The sequence below is a fragment of the Macrotis lagotis genome, chromosome 6, assembly GCF_037893015.1.
Source record: "Macrotis lagotis isolate mMagLag1 chromosome 6, bilby.v1.9.chrom.fasta, whole genome shotgun sequence".
Classification (NCBI taxonomy): Eukaryota; Metazoa; Chordata; class Mammalia; order Peramelemorphia; family Peramelidae; genus Macrotis; species Macrotis lagotis.
The window spans coordinates 182,672,958-182,684,103 of record NC_133663.1 but is presented as its reverse complement, the minus strand read 5'-3'; positions in this window follow the sequence as shown (position 1 = coordinate 182,684,103).

Genomic DNA, 11,146 nt, shown 5'->3' with positions numbered 1-11,146 from the left:
TCTCACTGAAAAAAAAACAACAGATATGGAAAACATATTTAGGAAAGATAATTTAAAAATTATTGGCATGCCTGAAAGTCATGACCAGGAAAAGAGCTTTGACATAATTTTCAAAGAATTACTACAGGAAAATTGCCCTGATATCCTAGAAGCAGAGGGCAAAATAGAAATGGAGAGAATCCACCAATCTCCCCAAGAAAGAGATCCCCCAAAAACAATCCCCAGGAATATTATAGCCAAGTTCTAGAACTCCCAAGTCAAAGAGAAAATATTACAAGCAGCCAGAAGGACATAATTCATATATCGTGGAGCTGCAGTCAAGATCACACAGGACTTAGCAGCAATTACATTAAAAGCTCATAGGGCTTGGAATATAATACTCCAGAAGGCAAAAGAGTTCAGAATGCAACCAAGAATCAACTACCCAGGAAAACTGAACGTCCTCTTCCGGGGGAAAAGATGGACTTTCAATGAACCGGGAGAATTTCAAATGTTCCTGTTGGAATGGTCAGAGCTGAACAGAAGGTTTGATCTCCAAATACAGGACTCAGGTGAAGCATAGAGAGTGGAGGAGAAGGGAAAAATATAAGGGACTTAATGATGATGAACTACATGTATTCCTGTATAGAAAAATGATATTGAGAATACTCATATGAACCTTCCCAATTAACAGAGCAGGTAGAAGTAGCTTTTATAGATGAAGCACAGGAGAAAGCTGAATTTGAAGATAAAATATGGTGTACAATGGAGTCAATAGATAAAAGAGAAATGTAATGGGAGAAAGAAAAAGGAGAGGAGGAATAAGCTAAGATATTTCATATAATAAGATTTTTCTTTATTAAAATGAGCTATTGCAATGATATGGAAGGGGGAAGGCAAGGGGGTATGAGAGAATCTTCACTCTCATCAGAGGCGGCTAGGAGAGGATACAGCATATATACTCAATGGGGTATAGACATCGGGAGTAAGAAGGAGAGAAGGGGGATGGGGGAAGGGGGGAAACATGAGTGATGGTGAAGAGGATGGACCATGGGGGGGGAGAGTGGTCAGATATAACACATTTTCTTTTTTTACTTCTTGCAAGGGGCTGGGATTGGATGGCCTGTCCAGGACTATAGGGCCGGGTGGATGCTGGGCCTAAGTGATGGTATGGGGGCTCCAGGCCTCTTGGCCCCGGAGCCAGGGATCTGTCTGCTGCACCTCTCAGCTACTCTACAGCAGAGTCAGTGAAAGGAGAGAGAAAATATAGTACATGGTAATGGAGAAGTACAAATGGAGGGAGTCGCGATCAGCATTGACAATGGTGGAAAAATATGAAAGTAACTTTTGTGATGGTCTTATAAAGAATGTGATTCACCCACGACAGAGCTGGTGGTGTTGGAACACAGACTGAAGCACATTTATTATTATTATTATTATTATTATTATTATTATTATTATTATTATTATTATTATTATTATCATTATTATTATTATTTGTTTGGAGAGGTTCAGGGCAAATGGGGCTGGGTGCCCTGCCTGGGGACACACAGCTGGGTGACTGTTGGGTGTCTGAGGCCAGATTTGGACCCAGGTGCTCCTGGCTCAAGGGCCAGTGCTCTGTCCACCACTCGGCTGCCCCTACTACTATTATTATTTTTTTATTTTAATTTTTTTCTCTCATTTTTGCTTCATCGCTCATGCGGGTCTATATATTTTGGGGGGGAGGGAGTACTATGTTTACTCTTAAACAAGAATATTTTAGTAATGTATAAAAAATATTATTTGTACAAACTAAGAGTAAAGAAATGATAAAGAAAAGAGGAAAAAATAAATTGATAAAAAAGAAAACCTCAAATTGGATTACAAAAAGTCAGGAACAACTGAAATGATTGAATAAGAATAATAATAGTATCTGCCTCCCAGGATTGTTGTGATGATCAAATAGGATAATATTATAATATATAATAATATTATATTATGGTAATTTTATATTACAATAATATAATAATATTATATTATATATTAGGCATGTATATATGCATGTCGATAGAGTTGTAGATAGGTGAGACAGAGATTTATCTCTATTTCTGTATATATACATAAATTCAGATATATAAGCATACATACAGATGCATATAAGCATGTATCTACACACACACACACACACATATATATTTGTAATCAGCATTCCAGAAAGCCAAGTAGCACAGTGGTTAGAGCCCTAGGGCTCATGGCAGGAAGATTTGAGTTCAAATTCAACCTCAGACACTTATTAGTTGTTTGATCCTGTGTAATTAATTTCTAATTGCCTCAATTCATCATCTGTTCATACCAGAGAAGGAAAAGGCAAATTACTCCAGGATCTTTAAGATCAAATAGAGCTAGACATGACTGAACAAGAAATCTGCATTCCTCCAAAGGAAGGCTTGAATGACAATGAGCTAGTTATTATCCATTTAACTCTAAATGAGAAGCATTGTACCTGGTCAGTTATTCTGAGCTACAGAAAGATTCAGGTATTTCCTGCTCAATTTAAAAAAAAAAAAAAAAAGCTTATGAGCATGGTAGAAGAAATCTTCTTTCTTTTAGTAATAATGTCTGAAAACTGCCATTCTCTGCTTTTGTGAATTTCAACTCAACTGTTAACACCAGAAATTGAACTGCAATATTTGAGAACATTAGATTCTTTACTTTAGGCTTTATATTAGCCCTTTCCTGGGGCGAAGTCATTATGAGTCCTGGGACAGAAGCATTTTTACATTCTTCACTCCACATTCACAATGAACAACTTCCTCTGACAGTAACTTAAAAGAATAACTATTAATTCTAACAGAGGACATGTTCAGGAGTCTCAGCTAGATTTTAGGTAGGATGATAAAACTAAATTTTGCATATGGCATTGTTTGTACTGTGGTCTTTGTGAAAATTTCAACTTGGCAATCAGTAATATTTTGTCTCTTGTGTGCCAGGCCTGTGGCAAGAGCAAGGAATGCAAAGATCAAATAGTACCTACCCTCAAAGAGTCTGTTACATTGAGTGGGTATAGGTTTGTAAGTGTGTGTGTATATATATATATATATATATATATATATATATATATATATATATATAAATTTTTTTAAAAGATCATTTTTAAATAGTAGATATTTGCTGAATTAGTTAATAATAGCTACCATTCTACCATTTATATAGGATATGAAGGTTTACAATAACTTTATATATTTAATTTGATCCTTGCAACAACTTCTAAATTAGATATTGCAATTATTCCCATTTTATAGAGAGGGAAACAGAGACTGAGAAAGATTAAGTATCTCAGGGTCACAGAACTAGAAAGTGTTTTGAGCAGGATATAAAATTGAGTTTCAGACTCTTTTTTTTTTTTAGGTTTTTGCAAGGCAAAGGGGGTTAAGTGGCTTGCCCAAGGCCATACAGCTAGGTAATTAAGTGTCTGAGGCCATATTTGAACTCAGGTATTCCTGACTCCAGGGCCGGTGCTCTATCCACTGCGCCACCTAGCTGCCCCTCAAACTCTAATTCTCCTAGCTGCTTTGAAAGTCACTTAGTCCAACTCCTTCATTTGACAGATCATGAAACTGATTCACAAAGAGAATTAATTAGTCCAGAATCACATAGCAAGTTAGCAATCCAGTCAAAACTAGAAGTTAAGTCTCCTCATTACAATTTAGGTCTCTTGCCAACCAAACCGTATTTCCCCCTTAAAATTTGTAATCAAAAATTGATGGAGTCTGAATACTGTTTGAAGCATATTTTTCTCTTCTTTATTATTCTTGTTTTGTTTATTTTTGATCTGTGTTTATTTTGGCAACAAATTTAAAGTGTTTTACAGGACTGAATATAGATAGATATATATATATATCAAGTTATATATCTTTTCAAGGGGGAAGGGAAGGAGAGAATTTGGAACTCACAATTTTAAAAAAATCAAATTCTATTTACATGTAATTTAAAAATATTAAAATAAACTATACATATATACTAAAAATGATGAATATGATAGTTTCAGAGAAATCTAGAATTATATGAATGAGCTTCTGCAAAATTTCTCATTTATTTCCCCTAGAATGAGCAGAAGCTTATGGTAACAGCAATATTATAAGGATGATCAATCATGTACAAAAAACTTAGCTACTCTCATCAGGATAATAATCCAAGACATTCCAAAGAACTCATGTTGAAAAAATGTTACCCTCTGCCAAAGAGAACTGATGAACTCTGAGTACAAATTGAAATTTAATTGTCTTACTTATAAGCTATGGTTTTCTAACCATTTTGTGATATGGCTTATATGGAAATATATGATTTAACATATATAATTGATATCAATCCTTGCATTCTCAGTAGGGAGGAGAGGAGCAGTAGGGGAGAGAGAGTAAATGAAACAAAAAAATCAAGTATGTTAAAGTATGTTAAAAATAAATAAATAATAAAGATCAAAAGGGAAATAAAAATGTTGATATCCACATTTCTAGGTAGATAAAATATCTTCATTTTACTTAGTGACCTTCTCAATAGTGCATATCAGAGAGCTGCCATTTAGAAAAAGATTTTTGAAGAAAAGCAAAACTGAGTTGTGTGTAATTATCATTTTATGTGAAACTGAGGAATAAGTAATGGTTATTTTCAGAGCTAAAATGACCAAAATAAATGTAGAGGGAGGATTGTGGATTTAAACTCTGGAGAAAAGAAAAGTATCTTTATTTCTAGCATATTTCTTTTTAAAATAAAGACTAGGAATGCACCAATTAAAAATTGCCATTTGTTTCATTTTTCAGATCACCTTGATATTAACACATAGGCATAGGAGAGTTGGAAATCAAATACTGAGAACCACCCATCATAGCATTCATTTACTAGAAGGAAGATTAGAAGATTGTGAGGAAGAAGGATGCAGAGCACCAAAGGTTAGAGATGATTAAAGAAAAATCTTCAAAATGCTTCAGAAAATTTCTTTTTTAAGCCAGATCCAAAATTTCAACAGTGTAGGATACATTCCTAGTTAAGAATTCCTTCTGCCAGTGTAGACCTGCACCTTCTTGAGACTTAGTGTTCTACAAAACTGCCTAGGCACATTAGGGTGACTTGCCCAGGGTCACATAACTGGTATATGTCAGGAAAAAGACTTAAACTAGATTCTCCTGACTCCTGGTCCAGCTTAAGTGATACTACACACTGCTGCCTTTCAAGGAGAAGCAACATTAGATTATTTTATTTTTAGGACTACTATTATGTATTGTTGTTGTTCATTCTTCATTCTTGAAGAGGACCAATAGTATCACAAGGGGGATAGCTTATCTTATGCATGAATGGATTTAACTGAGGCAGAGCCACAAATGGCTAGATAGGAAATTAACTTTCAAAAGATAATGAGTTCTGGGGCAGATAATGCTCCCCTCTCCAAATAATTGCCAGGTGATAAGATAGCCATTTGTTCCCTTCTTTCTCATATAGACTTTGCAGACTCATGATAATCCCATCTTCAGATTGTCTATAGGACTGATTTACAAGTTTAAACTTCAGACCTGTGAATGTTGTTGTATGACAATTACTTTTTTCACCTTTAAAAGACAAGGACTTAAGTAGTCCAAGACTGAAAAAAGTTGTTTTTGACTTAAGAAATCCTTAAGATAGCTTCAGTATTTAAAATCCCCAAAGATGGAAATTTGTAGAACCATTAACTTAGGAAAAGGAAACACTTCAGTCCATGTCCCAAATATTATACTAAATAATGAGTAATTGACTTTTCTAGACCTCAGTTTCCTCATTTGTAAAAGAAGAAGCTGGATGAAATGTTCTTAAGTCTAGAGTTTCCTCTGGCTACCATGTTAAATAATGCTATGATCCTAATGTTTCCTCCATACAGAGAGAGTTTTAGTATGTTAATTTGTATCCCAGTACCAACTGTTATGACCCCTGGATACAATCACTTCATATTCCATGCATTGTAGTGCCTTGATCATAGGATCATAGGTCAAGAGCTAGAAGGGACCTCAGAAGCCCTCAAGTCCAAATTCTTTATTTTATAGAACAGGAAACTGAGACCAAGAGGGGTTCAATAGTCCAAGATCACAAAAGCAGTAGACAACAGAAGCTGGGTTTGAGCCTAGGTCTTCTGACACCAGAGGCTCTTTCCAATGTACCAAGTTACTATCCATGCCTAACTGCATTTAAAGAAGACCTAATACAGGATCCAAGAACTGGAAGAGGGTTTAAAGATTGTCTCAGACAATTACATCATTTGAAAAAAGCTGAATCCCAGAAGGTGACTTCCCATGGTAACAGAGTTAATGGTAGAGCCAAACTAAAGTCCACATCTACTCATTTCCAGTCCAGTCACTCTACAGGAATTTATTTAAATGCCCAAGATAACTCAGTGGATGGATAACCTGAGTTCAAATCTGGTCTCAAACACTTGCTAGCTGTGTGTCAGGGGACAAGTCATTTCACCTCTGATTGTCTTAATTCAATAGAGAAGGAAATGGCAAACACTTCTAGTATCTTTGCCAAAAAAAACTCCATGGTCAATATGATCCACAGAGGTCTGAAGATTCAGATATGACTAAATAACAATAAATATGTAAAGTACTGTGCTAAAGTCTTCCTACTATGCCTATCCTTCATTAAGTTTTCCATCAAAAAGGAAACTTCCTCTTTAAAAAAGTTGGTCTATTCAAAAGTACCTGCAGGAGACAATTTACTGAGCTATGAAGTCAAAGTATAGATGGGATAGAGTCTAGTTCCTCCCAATATCTAAAAACCTAGAGGAAAGAGTATAACCTGAAACAGAAGATATAGATCAGTTCAAAGAATTTCATGAAGTTTTTCTGCAGGTCCTAGCATAGTGCTTTCACTATAGTTAGTAATTAAGGTTTACCAAACCATAATCAAACACATTTCTAAAAAACCTTTGGGAATATTACCATGACCTTAAAATTCAGTCAACTATGAAGCAACATGACATTTTACCTTATTCCTGAATATCTACATTTTAAACTTCAGATCTGTGAATACTGTTGTATGACAATTGCTCTTGTAACCTTTAAGCCACTTTTTATGTTATGACCTATGGCTAAATGGTACAGTAGATAGAGGGGTTGGGCCTGGAGTCAGGGCCTGGAGTGAGGAAGTCCTAAATTCAAATCCACCCTCAAACACTTCCTAGCTGTATGATTCTGGGCAAGTCATTTAAAAGCTGTCTGCCTCAGTTATAAAATGGAGATAATAATAGCACTTTCTTTGGAGGATTGTTGTGAAGATCAGATGAGTTTATACTTGTAAAGCTCTTACCACAATGCTTAACACACAGTATGTTTTAAATAAATATTTATTTCTTTTCTCCCTCCCCAATTAGGATATACTGACACCAGTTAGTAGAGTTGCCACAATTACAAAGAACTTCTAAAATGCAAAAGAAAACTGAATTTTTGATATATTTAAAAAATATATAAACAAACAGCAGATCTAGACAAAGCTTTTCTCACTAGCTTAGCATGACTAAGGGCCAGAAGGGGATAGCTATTAAAGTCTCTTTTCAGACCTATAACAAGAAATCAGTAGGGACAACATTTCTGTACATCTTAGAAAGTCTTTTTGATATATAATATGCTCCTTGAGAACTACATTTTAGTGTATTATAGAGCCTTTAGTCCAAAGAAGAGTAGAATTGAAAAAAAAATTAGAAAGTATTTGGGTTTCTATCAAGCACCAAATAGTATCCTTGGCCACCACACACATTAGATAGTGACTTCACCAGATGCTGACCACATCATTTTTTAAAACAGGTGCTAAATATTACAAAATATTTTGTCCTGGAATGATTTTGCCATAAATTTCTCTCTCAGTTGAGTAAAGTAACTATTGGTTTTCATCTTTCAAACAGCAAAGTCTCCCAGATACTGGATTTTCCTTCCTGCTGAGCTGAACAATGAGAATTTTTTAACCATTATTACAAATGTTTTTCCCCCCCCACAAGCTTGATTTAAAAGGGAAAATTCCCCACCATATTTTCAGGCTGATTATCAGATGATGATGGACAATAGATTGATAAGAGTCACTCCAGAAGATGTAAGCTCTTGTGTATAGCAGCTACTACAATTATCAGACACTACTAAACTATTATTGATCTTGTTCACATTGGGTGATAACTGAGCATTTTCCACTTACTTAAAGTGCTGTTAGCTAGAAATTCCCATCAATGAAAAAGCAGTAGACGTTTCTTTAAACACAGCTCAATACAACAAATAGTGCATACTGAAGGTTCAGAGTTCTTTAATCTCTGTGAAACAAATAACTTGCCTGGCAAAAACATACCTTCTACTTGCTAAATGGTTCATGATAACAAAACAGGTACCCATGAAGGTCATTTAATATATAACCTTAAATACCACTGATGGGCACACGGATGGAGAGAAATATAGTTCAGCTATTTCAAAGAAAGTGGGAGGTAGGAAAGAGAGGAGGAGTAAGCTTCAATCTTTCCAATTCAAGCTAAGTTGGAATTCTTTGTCTCCTCAGCAAAGTCACCAGTTTCCCAGGTCAGTCTTATGAACTATTACACCCAAACATAGAAATTATTTTGCACGGGATTTCATTGTGAGAAGGATTTAGTTGAATGATGATATTCAAATAAATATTGGCATTGAAGTTTAAGCAAGCCGCCCAAATTTCTTTATATGTAAAATGAACACTTAAGAATAGATGGTCTCTAAGGTTTTTTCTAGCTCTATAACCTAAACTCCTCTAAGCATGCTTGATGGGTAGACTGTCACAGTTGTAGGTCTTTAAAATACTGTTTCTCCCAGTGGTATCTCTAAGCTGGTGACATATGTTCTATTCTCATAAAGGAGTAAGTCTTTATTGCCAGACCAGAACAGACTCAGGAACATAAAAATAAGAAAATTGATGAAGAAGGAAATCAACCAGTAACTGTAAAACTAATCTCTCTATACAATCAGCACTTAACAAAAGGGCTGACCAGGGAGATTTAAGGTCAACCCTGATGAACTGAGAAGTCAATGAAAAGTGGTTTTGTTATTTATTTTGCCATATTTTCTTCTACGGTGAATAGTCTACATGTTATTGTGCAAAGCCACATCATATTTATTCAAACAAAGGCAACTTTCTGAAATTCAGGGCTAGTTTTTCTAATCAACGGGATAGGCAATTGATTTATCCACTGCCTAATTTCTGGTCTTCTTACTGCTTTTTTTAAAATTGCCCCCAGAAAGAAGCAAAATTCAAACTACGTCAGTTCTGTTAAAAACTATAAGACATTTGTTAGTGGCATGTAATGTTGAAATTCTAATGGCTAAAATAAGGGACTTAGCTGTGGATTTTAGTTAGCTAAGCCAATGATGGCAAACAAATAGAAATAGGTCCCTTCCAGACACATATTTATTTAGAAAATCGAAAGCTAATATTATTTATATTTCATTATTTTTTGCATTTTGATCTGGTTTAGACTAACAAGAGTTGGCACCTTTGAACTATACTCTTCCCTTACCTCTATTCTGATGCTAGGAATAGTTTATTGTATATCAGATTCTGGGTGACGCAAACAGTAAGGGAGATAAACAACAGATAGACTGATTGGGTTCAAAATCAAGATCCAACAGAACCACAAATTATCCAATTGTTGAATCCAAAAGTTCAATGAGATGAAACAATCATTCAGTTTTTTGGACAGAAATGGAAATGGCAAACCTAAGGTTATCAGTTTGGGATTTATGAATTTATCTGATGAAGGATGAAAGTGTAAAACTTGATGTGTGATAAGGGTTGCTTCTTTTTTTAAAGATATGTGATAGTGGAAAATATCTCAACAAAAGAAAATTTAAGACAAACATTTCCAGGGTTTGGGATGGGGTGAACTGAAGTAGGAAGACATGCTAGTTATTTTTATTTTAAGTATTTGAATTAAATTTTACTCTATTTTTTTTTATACACCTAACAAGCATTTTAAAAAAATTCAATTTATAGCTCAGTGATACCATGGGACCCCTTATGCCTTAACCCAATTATATATATATATATATATATATATATATATATATATATATATATATATATATATGCACATATACATGCAAGTACACTTATTTTTTGTGATTTTCTAATCAGTAAGTTCAAGACTCAGTTAATTGGTGCCATTTTCATGTTCAAGGTATCACCACCACTTATTGCTTAACAAGATCCACAAGTTGCAGGTCCTCTAGTGTGTCTTTGTTTCCTAATCCTATAGCTATAATCTTTGCTAGTATTTAAAGGGGATTTCTTCTGAACAGGCACATATCCAGATACATCCTGTAGTTTGTATACAGCAATATTTAATAAATGCTTACTAAATGAATGAAAGTTGAACAAGAGTTGCTTCATAGGGGACTGAAGGGGTAGAGTGAGGAGATTATCATCATCATCATTATTGTTATTATTATTATTTAAAATAACAATAATATTTGAATAGTGCTTTTAGGTTAGTATCTAGTCGCCCCCCCCCAAACAGAAACATGAGGGATAGGTGCTTTTATTTCACCAATATTTACAAATGAAAATGAAGAAACTGAGGCAGACAAAAGATTTCATGCATCACAAAGCTAAAAACCAAGATTGAATTTGAGCTCAGGTCTTGTTTACTTTAGTTCTAACACTAGTACCTAGGTCACCTAGTTACCTAAAAATAAGTTTAACTAACAACTACCAAAATTAACAATGTACCCAAATTGAATTGTAATTCAATCTTGTTCCTGCAGAAATTAGAGGACGTTTATCTTCCTCAGTTACCCCTCTTGTATATATGTATATATATTTGTGTGTATATATATATATAATACATTTATATTTATGTAGTTACTTATATATAATGATCATAAATGTAATTTATTATATATCATCATAAATAGTATTTCTATTTCTTTTAGTTCTGATTATGTTTACATAGAATTGGCTACCTTTCACAGAATCTGTTACTCTAGCCTTCAATATGAATACTGACAAGTGGAAAATACATTAGTCGACAGATATCTGAAGATATAAATATGGATATTTTACTTATACTCCCAGTCTTACTCTTACCCTGAGACCTTCCCTCTGACTCATTACCTGAAAAGTCTACTCCCCCACCCCCACCCCCACCCCCAGCACCTAG